The following is a 12754-nucleotide window of genomic DNA, read 5'->3' on the forward strand; positions in this document are numbered from 1 at the left end:
TTGGCCAATATGCAGATAATTAAGAGAAATGGAGTGCCTTATTCTAATATGGAATGTAAATATCCTACTCTTCCCCTAAATAGTCAGAGATCTTTGCAGAAGTGATGGTGATTGGAAAGATTGAAGGAGCTGTAGTTAGTGGATATTGTCAAGAAAACAATGTTCTTGGGACTCAGCAGGTCAGTAGCACATGTGACCTTAGTAATTGTGACAATATATACAAGATCTGCACAAATGTTATTAGACCTTTTTGTCAAGACCACCCCAATAATGACATGGATACTTATTAATTATGAATGCTCGGCAGATAGCTTAGGCTTGTTTCTAAGTAGCCCTTATAACTTAAATTAACCCATACTTTTAAATCTGAATTCTTTTACACACTGATTACCTCATCTCCATTTACCCATTGTGCTTCTTCCACTTCTGGCTGGTGACTCTGCCTTTCTTCTTCTCAGCCTCCTCTCTTCCTGAAAATTCTGCCTAGCAATTAGCCATTCAGCTTTTAAATCAATCAGAATGACATATCTTCACAGTGTACAAAAAGATTATTCCACAATATTCCCCCCCCCTTTTCATCTAAATAAAAAGAAAGGTTCTAACTCTAACACAGTAAAACTATATACAGTAAGGACAATTATCAAGTAAGGGTTACATTTGCAATATCCAGTCAATTTGTATTTGGCAAAGAAAATAATCCATTATTTATCCTATCTTTTTGAGTCCAAAGTTTTGTGTCTATACCACTTTTATCATAATTTGTAATGCTATCTTAAAATTATCTTTTAAGATCTCAAAACATTTTCTTACATAAACAATTTAAGCCTTTATATCTCTCAACCTTATAAACTTTACATCTTTTGTGTAAATTCTTCTCTGGTTTTAGTAACAAGGAAAACTGTAAAACTATAACTATTTAGTCTTCAATCTCTATCAGAGACCCAAGAAGGATAAAATATTTCTTGAGTAAACAAGAAGTACAGAGAAAAGCAACTTCCAAAACTAAGAAATGACAGAAATCTAGCTGCCTTGACAGTCATCCCAAGGTTCCTCTGCAATGGTGGGCCATCCATCTTTGGCCTATTGGCCTAGAATGTTTGACAGACGTTTCTGTGAAGCAGGAAATTTTTGAAGAACTGTCCTTCCCTGTCTTGGCAAAGTTCAACAGTTGGTCTTTTGGGTCCTGCTTGACTGGTTTGTACAGCATACTTTTAGTGCTTGACACATGGGTACTTTCTTGCCTAATGGCTAGCTTTTGCCACAAAGAAAGTAAACTCCAATTAGAGGTTCTTTGAAGCCCAACATCCTTTTGAGAAGTACATTGGTGCTGCCAGGAGCAGATGTGTCTCACTGTAATGAAAAGCCTTATGTTATTATAACATTTTAAATGCCATATTCTGTAGGTTTTTGAAGTGTTTGAAGATCACTTATCTATCTAAAATATATCTCTGTATAACCTTGAAAACATACTTAACATAACTATAAGTTTGATTGTTATAGATGACTGTTAACCTGTACTTTTTATTATCCTAAATAGCTTTCAAGGACTAAAACTTTCCATTACATTTTTAAATGAGCTGAATGTGTACAATACCTTAAACAAGACATATATACAATATAACAAAACATATACAGTATAATATAACCTTAAATTTGTATGAATATAAAAATCCATACCAATGGGAAATATTTGAGACTAAGGGTTGTTCAAAAGTAGACTCAACAATCCACCCCTTTATCCCATCATTTAGTATTATATCCCCATTTTTCCTTTTAAAAAGAGATCTTGCTGGGCAGTGGTGGTGCACACCTTTAATCCCAGCACTCGGGAGGCAGAGGAAGGCAGATCTTTGTGAGTTCAAGGCCAGCCTGGTCTACAGAGCGAAATCCAGGAAAAGCACAAAGCTAAACAGAGAAATCCTTTCTCGGAAAGAAAGAAAGAAAGAAAGAGATCTCTAAATATAATCACCTTTGATTAGCTTTCTCCCTGACCATGACCAGTAACAACTTGTAACCAACACCCCTGAATAATGACAAACATCCATAATCCACTGAATTACAAAAAAACACCAATCCCACTTCTTGGGAATGTGGGTGTTGAGTTCTCTAGACTGATTCCTGTTATCTGGGGATGCTGTCATCTTTCGGCGACCCTGAAAAATATTAAGATAGTGATCAAGTCCTAGGGGAGCTAGCTATTAGCCAGTCTCTCTATAATGGAAAAGTGCAAGGCTTATCTGAGGTTCTGGCTGGAGTAATCTGTGAGGCTGGCCATCTCAGCCAGCAGTCTTAAAGCTGTTCCACTCTTAATGCCATAATGTTTCATTTAAGTCGAATTGCTCTTCAATCTGATACAATGTCCAGTCTGTATCTCACAGTTATGCTTGTACTGTAAGTTGGCTATCAGACTTACATGTGATGATATTTTATTTGTACTGAAATGTGATGATATTTTATTTGTATGTTAAAGAAAGTTTGCCTGGAGATCAGAGGAAATAGCAAGCCGTAAACAAAAGTCAGGCAATGGCAGCACTGGCAGGCAGGGTCTCTGTGTGTTCAAGGACACATTAGGGAACAACCAAGCATGGTGACACTGCCTTTAATCCTTGTACCAACCATAGAGACCTGGAGGTCTGTACAGGCAGGCAGTGACAAGGAAGTGAGGTAGCTGGGCTAAGAGAACGAAGAGGGAAGAACAGCAAGGCAATAAAGGTTTGGATAGACAGGAAGTAGCTCCTTTTGGCAGCTGCAGAGCAAGAGAGGTAAGGTTGGTAGCTATCACTATTTCCTGAATCTCTAAGACTTTCACTCCTATATTTGGCTCTGTGTTTTTTTATTTAATAAGACCACTTAGAAATTCGCCTACACTTATATTCTGATTCAGATTCTCATTTTATTAAGTCTATTTTTGTTTTTACAGGGAAAATACTTTTTAACATGGTGTACTTCGTACCTCTGTTGAGTATCTTGGGAATTTAATCACCGTTCTTCTTTAAACATCTGCTTGAGAATGGTTACTTAATTTGTATAGTAATTTTGTTTCTAAAATCTGGTTATGCATCAGTTACTTTGATAATGGAAACATGACAATATAATATTATTTATTAGATGTTTGTGAAACAGAGAAGCAAGGTAGTAGAAATTGTGTATATCAATAATTATACCAAAAGTGTGACATAGTTTTTATAAAGACATATATAAAACACACAAGCTTTGAGATAATTTAACTTGATTTTAAAATGTACTACTATGAAGCCAGTTGATAGGCAAGATATTCAATATGTGTACATTATGCATTACTTTAGTTTTTATTCTATTTATAGGCAACAGCTACAGTATACAACCAGAAGCTAAGAGAGGAGATCCGTTGTCATAAAATATTAATAAATAAAAATGACATGAAATATTTTGTAATTTGAGGGTGAAATAGCCATCTATTTGATATTGTCAAATACCAGGGAGATATATGTAATATCTGTAATATATAACATATTTTATAAGTATATAAACACACACACATAAAATTTTGGTACATTGGCACATTGTATGATATCCTACTGCTGGCAACATTTGAAAACTTGAATTACAAACAACATCAGCATAGGTGTTTTAGGTGATTACATCTCCTGGCTCTTCACAAAAAGAATGGGACAGAACCACAACATTTCACTCTAGGGTTTTGGAAAGATCAACTCCCAAATAAGTTCAACTATGCCACTGAACCACTAAACCAGAGTTAACACCTTCCGTGTGCAGGAAGATTTTTGTGGAATGGGGATAGAATAGTGTACCATGCCTGATAACTCCTGGAACAGAAACATAGGAAGCATCATAGCTTCCAGGAGAGTGAGGACTTCCTCACTGTCATATTGGCAGGACAGCTTTTTACGTAGCTTTTATTCCTGCAAATGTTTCTCATATATTTCTTCCACGTGATTTTTATACTTAATTCCAAGTTTTCATTTTCAATGCTGAATGTAACCATTTTAATTGTACTCCTTTAAGGTTTCTTAGAACTGCAGTCATAAGATTTTCATGTTTGTCAACAAGACTGCTTTATGTTCTCACTTCTCTTTACTGCTAGTAGAATACTCTTTTTAAGCATTGTCCCATTCTAACAGGAAAATATGTTTAAAGCCAATTAAAAAGGTTTTATTTCTACAAAGAAATGTTTTAAACATAGCAGGACACTAAACGCTTCCGCAAAAGCACGTTTAAGTATGTGACTTACTGCTATGATAGTAAGGTTGAAGGGAGATTAGAAGTCTCCTGCTTAGGAACACACCCATCACACATCTGTGGATACACACAGGGTCTTACTCTGTAGCCTTAGATGGCATGGCACACTCTATGTAGACCAGGCTGGCTTTGAACTCACAGAGATCAATCTGTCTCTGCTGCAGGGGACTGAAATTAAAGTTGTGTGTGCCACGCCCAGCCAGGAATATATTTTATTAAAAAGAATGACTTGAGTTGGTGACTAATTATAATATACATTGACAAGTAGGTACTACTGAAAAGAGGGCCACATTTATAAAGCCATTAATAGTAAGTACCAGTACACTCAGAAGGTGATTGCATTGAAAAATGAAAGTGCTTTATAAGATAAGGGCTGATTAGATAACTCAGGGTTTAAGAACAATTTGCTATGAGAACAAGAGGACCCGAGTTCAAGCTCCCAGCACTGATGTCACAAGGTCTGTAAGCATGTAATTGAGGAGTGGAGACATGGAAACCCTGGGAGCTCATACACCACCCAGTATATCCAAAATGGTGGTTTTCCTTTACAGCTTCACTGGCTGTGTTTTGACAAACACGAGCTGTTCTCCTTTCACATATTTTCAGGAAGATCATGATGTATTTGTGCTGACTGATTGTGTGTGTGTGTGGCTCCACACCATGTGTTAACTTCTCTCTACTAGTGTGCCCTAAACTACAAATTCTACAAAGTTACAGTAGAATTGAAATGAAAACTTTAAAACATTTTCAAAAACTTCATAGAATTTAAAGAGAACAAAACAAATACCTGAATGAATGAAGAGAGGACATGAATAAACCAAGTGAAGCCCAATAAAACAAAAACAGCTGCAAGAAATTAGGAAGAGAGTTCTTTGGGGGTGGGCTGTAGCATACAGGTACATGGGGGTGAAGAGAGGAGTACACATGGAGGAAAGGTTTAAACATGGAGTGGAGGGAGGAAATAGAGGAAAAGAAGGATGGGGAATGGTTAATAAAACAAAAGTTTTATGAAAATATCACCCTGACAACTTTCTGATTAGTTAATTGGAAGGCAGATTGACTGTAAGGCTAGAAAATAACAGCCCTGTACATAATAGGTCTTTAAAGAAAAACTTCAGACCCAGGTATAGGATATGTCCATAGGACTTGTTGATCGGGGAGCTCCCAGAGACACCTTAAAATATTACAAGTTGTTGCCAACAGAGCTAGATGATAAGACCTTATTGCCGAAGATACTACACACGTGGATATGGATGCAAGAGAGAAAATCATTGTGGATCTAAACTAGAAGTATTCGCCCTGACTGTTAACTTTTGTACATCTAGAGAGTATTTGCAGAGTACTGGGTAAGTAAAATCATTAGTGGTCTTGTTTTTCAGTGGACTCTATTATCTACCTTACCAGCTTACCAGGAAAGATGTGATTAACTGTGTTTCTCCATTTTTCCAACTTACTTCATTCTTTTATTTATTCCTTACTAGGTTACCTTTTAAGATTTGTTTTGAGTAAGTTAGTACATGAATTATTTTTTTGTTTTTTCCCTTTTATTGAAAATAGATTTTTTTCTGACAAATATATGCTGATTACAGTTTTATCGTTCCCCCTTCCTATACTCCTCCTGGTCCCACCCCTCTCTCTCCCATAAGTATCCATTCCTTTCTGTCTCTCATTAGAAAGCAAACAGGCTTCTAAGGGATAATAATAAATATAATAAATATAATATAATATAATATAATATAATATAATATAATATAATATAATATAATATAATATAAAACAAAACCTAACATGTTGAAGTTGGACAAAACTCACAAATGGAAGGAAAAAAGCCCAAGAGAAGGCAAAAGAAACAGAAACCCACACATTCACACATTCAGAAATTCCATAAAAACACTAAACTGGAACCCATGATATATTTGCAACGTACCTGGTACAGACCAGTGCAGGACCTGTGTATGCTGTCTCTGTCTCTGTGAGTTCATATGTGCTTTGATCACGTCAATTTAAAGGCCTTGTTCTCACGGTGTCCTCCAATCCTTCTGGTAAAGAGTCTATGACAGTGTTCAGAGAGTGACAGACCTTGTAATACTTAGGCCTAAACCAGGTGTCTGCATCAAATTCCTCCCCTCAGGGATCAGGGAACCCTGATGAAGAGGAGACAGGAAGAGTGTAAGAGCCGGAAGGGATGGAGGACACTAATGAAACAATGCCTTCTATATGCATCAAGACCTGAAAGCACGTGAACTCAGGAACTGTTGTAGCATGCACAGGGCCTGCACAGGTCAGGGTAAGATGAGGTCCCACTGCTGAGAGGAGAAGTGAACACAAGCCCCCATCCCTACCAAGAAGCCATGTGCAGTTGACAATCACTTGCAAATGAAAAAGCAGTTCTCCCCAATGGAGTCTCACTAAAGAAACAAGTTAGTCCTAAGCCAGGCCCCATAACCAGACGTAGATGCCCAACACAAAAGGAACTTAATGTCATCTTTGGAGATTAAATGTTATTTTTGAAAGTTCTCTGCCACTTTTTTATTCTTTGCACAGGTCCTTCATGTACATATTATGTCTTCCAATTTTGTGTATTTATAGGATTTCTGTGTGTATGAACATGTTTATCTCTGTATATACATGTGTATCTTATGCTTTTCATTGGCTCTGTTTCTTCTGACTTTTTTTTTGTCTTATTTCAGTTTATTGTTTTTGTTTCATCTTATTTGTTTTTAGAATTCTTCTTTAGGTGCCTATTTGCTTTCTAAAGAAAGACCAAAATTTTGTGATTTGGATGGGAATGAAGGTGCATGGAATCTCAGAGGAATTGCGGTGGGGAGAATAGTGATCAGAATACATTGTAGTTAAAAACATCTATTTTCAATAAAATAAAGAAGAAAAGAGTCTATGAAACGTTTACAGATGAAACAACCTATTACTGATAAATAAGTAGTTATCTGTTTAGATTAATCTCATTGTTCTTGTTTCCAATCCCTTAAGTATCTGTCCACCATTACTCTATAGTATGTTAAATAAAACAAACTACTACTGCACTGTCTCCTTTAAAATATAATATCCTTTGTCCAGAGACTGCATTTACATATGGAGAGTCATCTCTTAGTATTTATAGATAATTAATTCCAGGACTCACAAGGATAAAAATCTCATTGTATCCCAATTCCCCCAAAACACATTATTTCCAAATATCACACACATGTCCTTCCGTGTGTTTTATTTGAAGTGTGGTGCTTCAGACAGAAACAAGAGCTTTACACATCCTAAGGTAGAACACTACAATGAGCTCCATCCTCATTCCCTCCGTGTCTGTAACATTATCTCTGGATTATTCACAGTGAGTGATGAGATGTGAGTGTTCAGTAATTCCTCCTCAAGGATCTGGTTTAGGAAAATAAGGGCAGTGAAAAAAGTCTGTCAATTTCCACAACTGGCACTTTCAAAGAATTTTTACTGGAGTTGGGTTAAATCAAAAGATTAGAACTGGTGGATTGGGGGAGCGATTTAGACTGACCACCAACTGATTATTGCTGTCTGTCTCCTCATTTTGGAAGTTTCATGAAATCAAAATAGCAAGATCTGTGAACATTTATTTATACTTTTTGGCAGTTCCCTGCTTCAGAGGGAAAAAAGGATATGTTTTACTCATAATTTTTTAAGTTTCTATTTTACATATATGAACTTTTTTCTGCATGTTTATCTGTGTACCGCATGCATGCAGTGCTCATGGAAGCCAGAAACACGTTAAGAGTTTCCTGATATCGAAGTTACGGAACATTGTAAACCACCATTTAGGTTCTGGAAATTGAACTGGGCCCTCTGGAAGAACAACACTATTAGCTATGAAGCCACCCCTCGAACCTGACTCATGGATTAATACACTTAAAGTTCACATTCACATCTATAAGCTTGCCCATCAGAACCATTGATTTGACAAAAAGGGGCATAGATTAATGCCAAATTGGAAATGGGTTTGTGTCAAAAAGCCAAATAGGGGAAATTATGGATCATGAAAATAGGTGGGACAATTCTGACCTGCCTTTACCCCAAATAAACACATGGTGTCTATCAGTCTGAACAGTAAGGATATCCATAATCAGTCCCTAAGAAGTATTTTATCTATGCCTTCCAAAGCTGTTTGCTGTACAAAATGCTAGTGCTGAGCCCTCGTGTCTCTTATGCTCTGCACAAACCATCCATTTTTAATGTCAATAGTATTATTTCTGAAACCACTTGACAAGTTTTCTGATTTGTTAAGATTGATATCTTTTGAAATTGTATTTATGCTTTTACTTTCCATGTATTTCCCTGTGGATAAACCAATAACATCCCCACAGCGCCATATAGAAACTGAGATCTTAAATCTATTCATTGACTACTTTTGCTAGAAAAAAATTTTGTGTCCACATCACAGATTCTTTGCTTTCCTTTTACTGAAATAATTTTCAATATTTTCTTTAAAAAAAATCATGCCACCTGATTCATTTGAATATTAGTTTATATTTTTAATCATGGTGTTTCTACATATACTGCATTGTTGATGGAGATGCAGTATTTTAAAAACATCTCTTACATTATAAAGAATGGAGCTTTTGTTGGACAAAATTAATAATGCCCAAGTTAATTATGCACCTTGGAGTCACTTCACACTTAAAGTTGCTAGCCTACTGTGTACTCCAGCTGTTTGTTTATGTCTTAAAGAGAGCAATGTGACAAACAACCTTATTTACCTTGTGTTCTCACTAAACCAACTTTTACAACCTAATCTAATGCATAGCTGCAATCTTGTTATGTTTACTCGTCCATGCCTCTGACCCAGATAATGCATGTCTATCATTTGTTTAAAGCAGCAGATACAGATGTTGAAAGCAACTTCTTAAAAATCTACCCTAAAATTTGAAAACAGCCATTTGTTGATATTGATTGATAAACAATGATATTTGATGAGATCAGTTTGAGTAAGTGACTTAGTCCCTTGTGAAACTGTTCAAGATTTCTGTAAAACATTCTGATCCTTCCTTATGTGATCTCTTCTATCCTGTTCAATAAACACAGAGCACAGCTTTTTCTTAGGGATAAACTGCCAAACTAATCAAATACATACAGACACTACCCCCCCCCCACACACACAAGTGTTCATGTGAGAGAAAACCATTGAGATGGAGACACACAGACACAGGAACAAACATGAGCAAGACAGACCTCAGTCAGTGAGATTCAGCCTCATATAACAGAGAAATGTGACAGAAGACCCAGGCAGAATGAAGTAGAGAATTCAAATGTGGCCTGGGTCTCGGTTAAACAATTTCAAGGAGAAGTGCTTTTGTTTCTTTCCTTCATGCAGCACTGATACATTCTTGGTAACTCCGGGTAAGTCACTAGTGTGTTACAATTCAGGAACATATTAATCTGGAAACATAGCCTTATTGAGCAATGTTTTAGCAGCATTAGCCTTACCCATCACACTTCCCTGGTAGAGCCTTTTTTCCTTATGAAGTTGACTTGCTTATAAGTAAGACTTGCTTTCTGTTGACTGTATCTGATTTAACTCATTTATTGCCAACTCACATTCTTTCATGATAAGAATTAAAGGAATTTGTGAGAAAATAATTACAATAAAACACCAAAGAAGTTTACTGGTTGTTTTCAGGGACATTTGAACTTTCACACATATCAAATATTAATCCAGTGTTGTTTAGATATTTATTGAATTATTATCTTACTGAAACATAAAAAGCTAACTGCAGTTTGTGCTGACAATATACACAACCTAATTATTCAGAAGGCAATAGTCCATGTCCTATTTTACCACCCATACATAGTTTCTTGCTGTGAATGATTAGTAACATGGTGTCATGTCAGTGCTAAAGCTAAGAAGAAATTAACTAAAAACAATAAAGAATTTCAGTTGACAGTGAGGCAGCTGTTTCTAGTTAGCTTGTTTTAATTATAAAAAAATTTTACACAGTGTTGTATCTCAAATTATGACTATTCCTTTGGAAACATTTAAATTACATTTTTACTAAAATTGAACTACAGCAAAAATTCTGAATAAGTCATTGATATTGTTTGATAAACTATGTTTGTTGGGATGTATATTATTATTACAATATTTGAGTTAATGAATAAAGATAAATATATTGAGAGAAATACAGACCAACCTATCACACTAGCAATATATTCTAAAAACACTTGATTATTTTGTTGAGTGATGAATATATTATGCTTTACTTTAGACTTTTAATATGACATTATCATACTCAGTTTTTATCACACAATTCTTTTTACAACATTCAGTATGAGCAAACATTGTGGGCTTTGTTATCAGCTCAGAAATTATTTCCTAAATCAACCTGTATTTCTAAGGTTAAATTCCTCAACTGTGAATCATCTCTAATAATTATTGATTTATACAAAAACTCCAGTGTTCAAGATTAATTCCATTTTCCTTTCTAGTATTTTAGTTAAAACTAAATTGATTCTGAAACATCACTATGGCAATGCTGTGGGGCACAGATTAGATTTTATATGCCGTGTGTGGTAAATCTCAAAGATCTTTGAAACAGACTTTTTAGTAGACTATTTTTAGAAATATTGTAGTCTCGAAATAGTAATTTCCTATGTTTAATGGAATATTTGATGATCTTTGGAAATTAATGTCCAATGTCCACCAATATCAAATATTTTAAAATATTTATGTCCAATTGTCATCAAAGTGGCTTCCCCCAGCAAATGATGGAAACAGATGCACACACCCACAGTCGTACACTAGGCAGAGTCGTAGAATCTTGCTAAAGAGGGAGAGGAAAGATTGTAGGAGCCAGGGGGTTCAAGGACATCATTAGAAAACCCACAGAATCAACTAACCTGGTCTCATACAGACTCACAGAGACTGAACCAAAAACCAAGGAGCCTGCATGGAATTCACCTAGCCCTCTGCATATATGTTACAGTTTTGTGTAGCTTTGTCTCCTTGTGTGACTTTTATCAATGGGAGCAGGGGCTGTCTCTGATTCTTTTGGAAGCTTTTGAGACCCTTATCCTCATAGTGGGCTGCCTCACCCAGCTGTCAACTTGATATGCCATGTTTAGTTGATATCCATGGGAGACCTGCCCTCCTCTCAAAAGAAATAGAGCAGGAGTTTAGAGGGGTGGGCAAGCTTCAAATCAAAGTGTGATAAAGTGTTATAAGACTAAATTATTTTTGTTTTGTGGAATAACTTAATAACATATTGAGTAATAGCTTACCACATATTCAAATAACACTTTTTTCTTGCTTTTTTAAAGTATCATTTTTATTGAGGTCTGAACTTGAATGGAGCTTGAGGCCGCAATTAGCTCTTATGTTGTTCTGGAGAGTCATTATGCAATGAGTTCAAGCAGACCAAATCTGTCCAGTTGAATAATATTTGACATGTTCTCATTACACTCACAGTATGAGGGTCTTTGTAATAACTGCCTCCAAACAATGATGGGCATGATATTACTATGAAGTACTTTGTGGATGCTGTCAAGAGCATTCCTATTAAAGATGATTGCATCTATGATATGGCTTCTATTACAAGAAGACCTAAAGTTATTTTGAAATCTGAAATATATTTCAAATCACAGACTATATAAGAACAACCTTTTAATAGTACAGAAGGCTATATACAGAAATACATATCTCATCACATACTTCAGTATACAGGCCTCCTTAACTCTATGGTTTGTATCTCTTGACTGGCTGAGAATTATTATAAGTAGGCACCATGAAGGCAAATCATTGTCTCTCCTTTTCTTGTAAGGGTATTGTATGGTGGTATTTTACTTGTACTGAAATGTGATTTTAATTGTATGTTAATAAATAAAGTTGCCTGGAGGTCAGAGCTATTAGAGCCATAGCAAAAGCTGGGCGGTAGTGGTGCAAGCCTTTAATCCCAGCACTTGGTAGGCAGAGCTAGGTAGATCTCTGTATGGTCAAGGATACAGCCAGCATTGGAGACACATGCCTTTAATTTCAATACTATTGAAGACCTGGAGGGATGTACAACAGACAGTGATGTGGCGGTCATGTGGTTGGTTTTACAACCAATGAGAAGGCAGAACAGAAAGTCTATATAAAGACAAACAGACAGGAAGTAGCTCTCTTTCGGACAGGTCTCTTGGCTGAAGAGGCTAGTTGCAGGAGGCTGGTAAGGCTCTTAGCTCTGATCTCTTGGCTTTCTTCTTTGCATTGGTTCTGTGTTTCTTATTTAATAAGACGGTTAGATACATCTACAGTATTGAGAAGAAACAGTCTTTTAAATTGATAACTATAATAGGCCATCCTTTTGGTAATGAAGTAGGCAAAGGAATTCCAGACTTTAGAGAGCTCATTGGCTGAATTTCCTTGTTACTTGCTCTTAGGTCTGTTGCCATTCTCCATTTTTAATAACATATTTAATAACAAATACAGGAGAATTCCAAGGGCTGCTTGATTCTTCAATATGCTAACCATTTAACTGCTCTTGCACCAGCTCTTCTACTTTAT

The sequence above is a fragment of the Peromyscus eremicus genome, chromosome 12, assembly GCF_949786415.1.
Source record: "Peromyscus eremicus chromosome 12, PerEre_H2_v1, whole genome shotgun sequence".
In the NCBI taxonomy this organism is placed as follows: Eukaryota; Metazoa; Chordata; class Mammalia; order Rodentia; family Cricetidae; genus Peromyscus; species Peromyscus eremicus.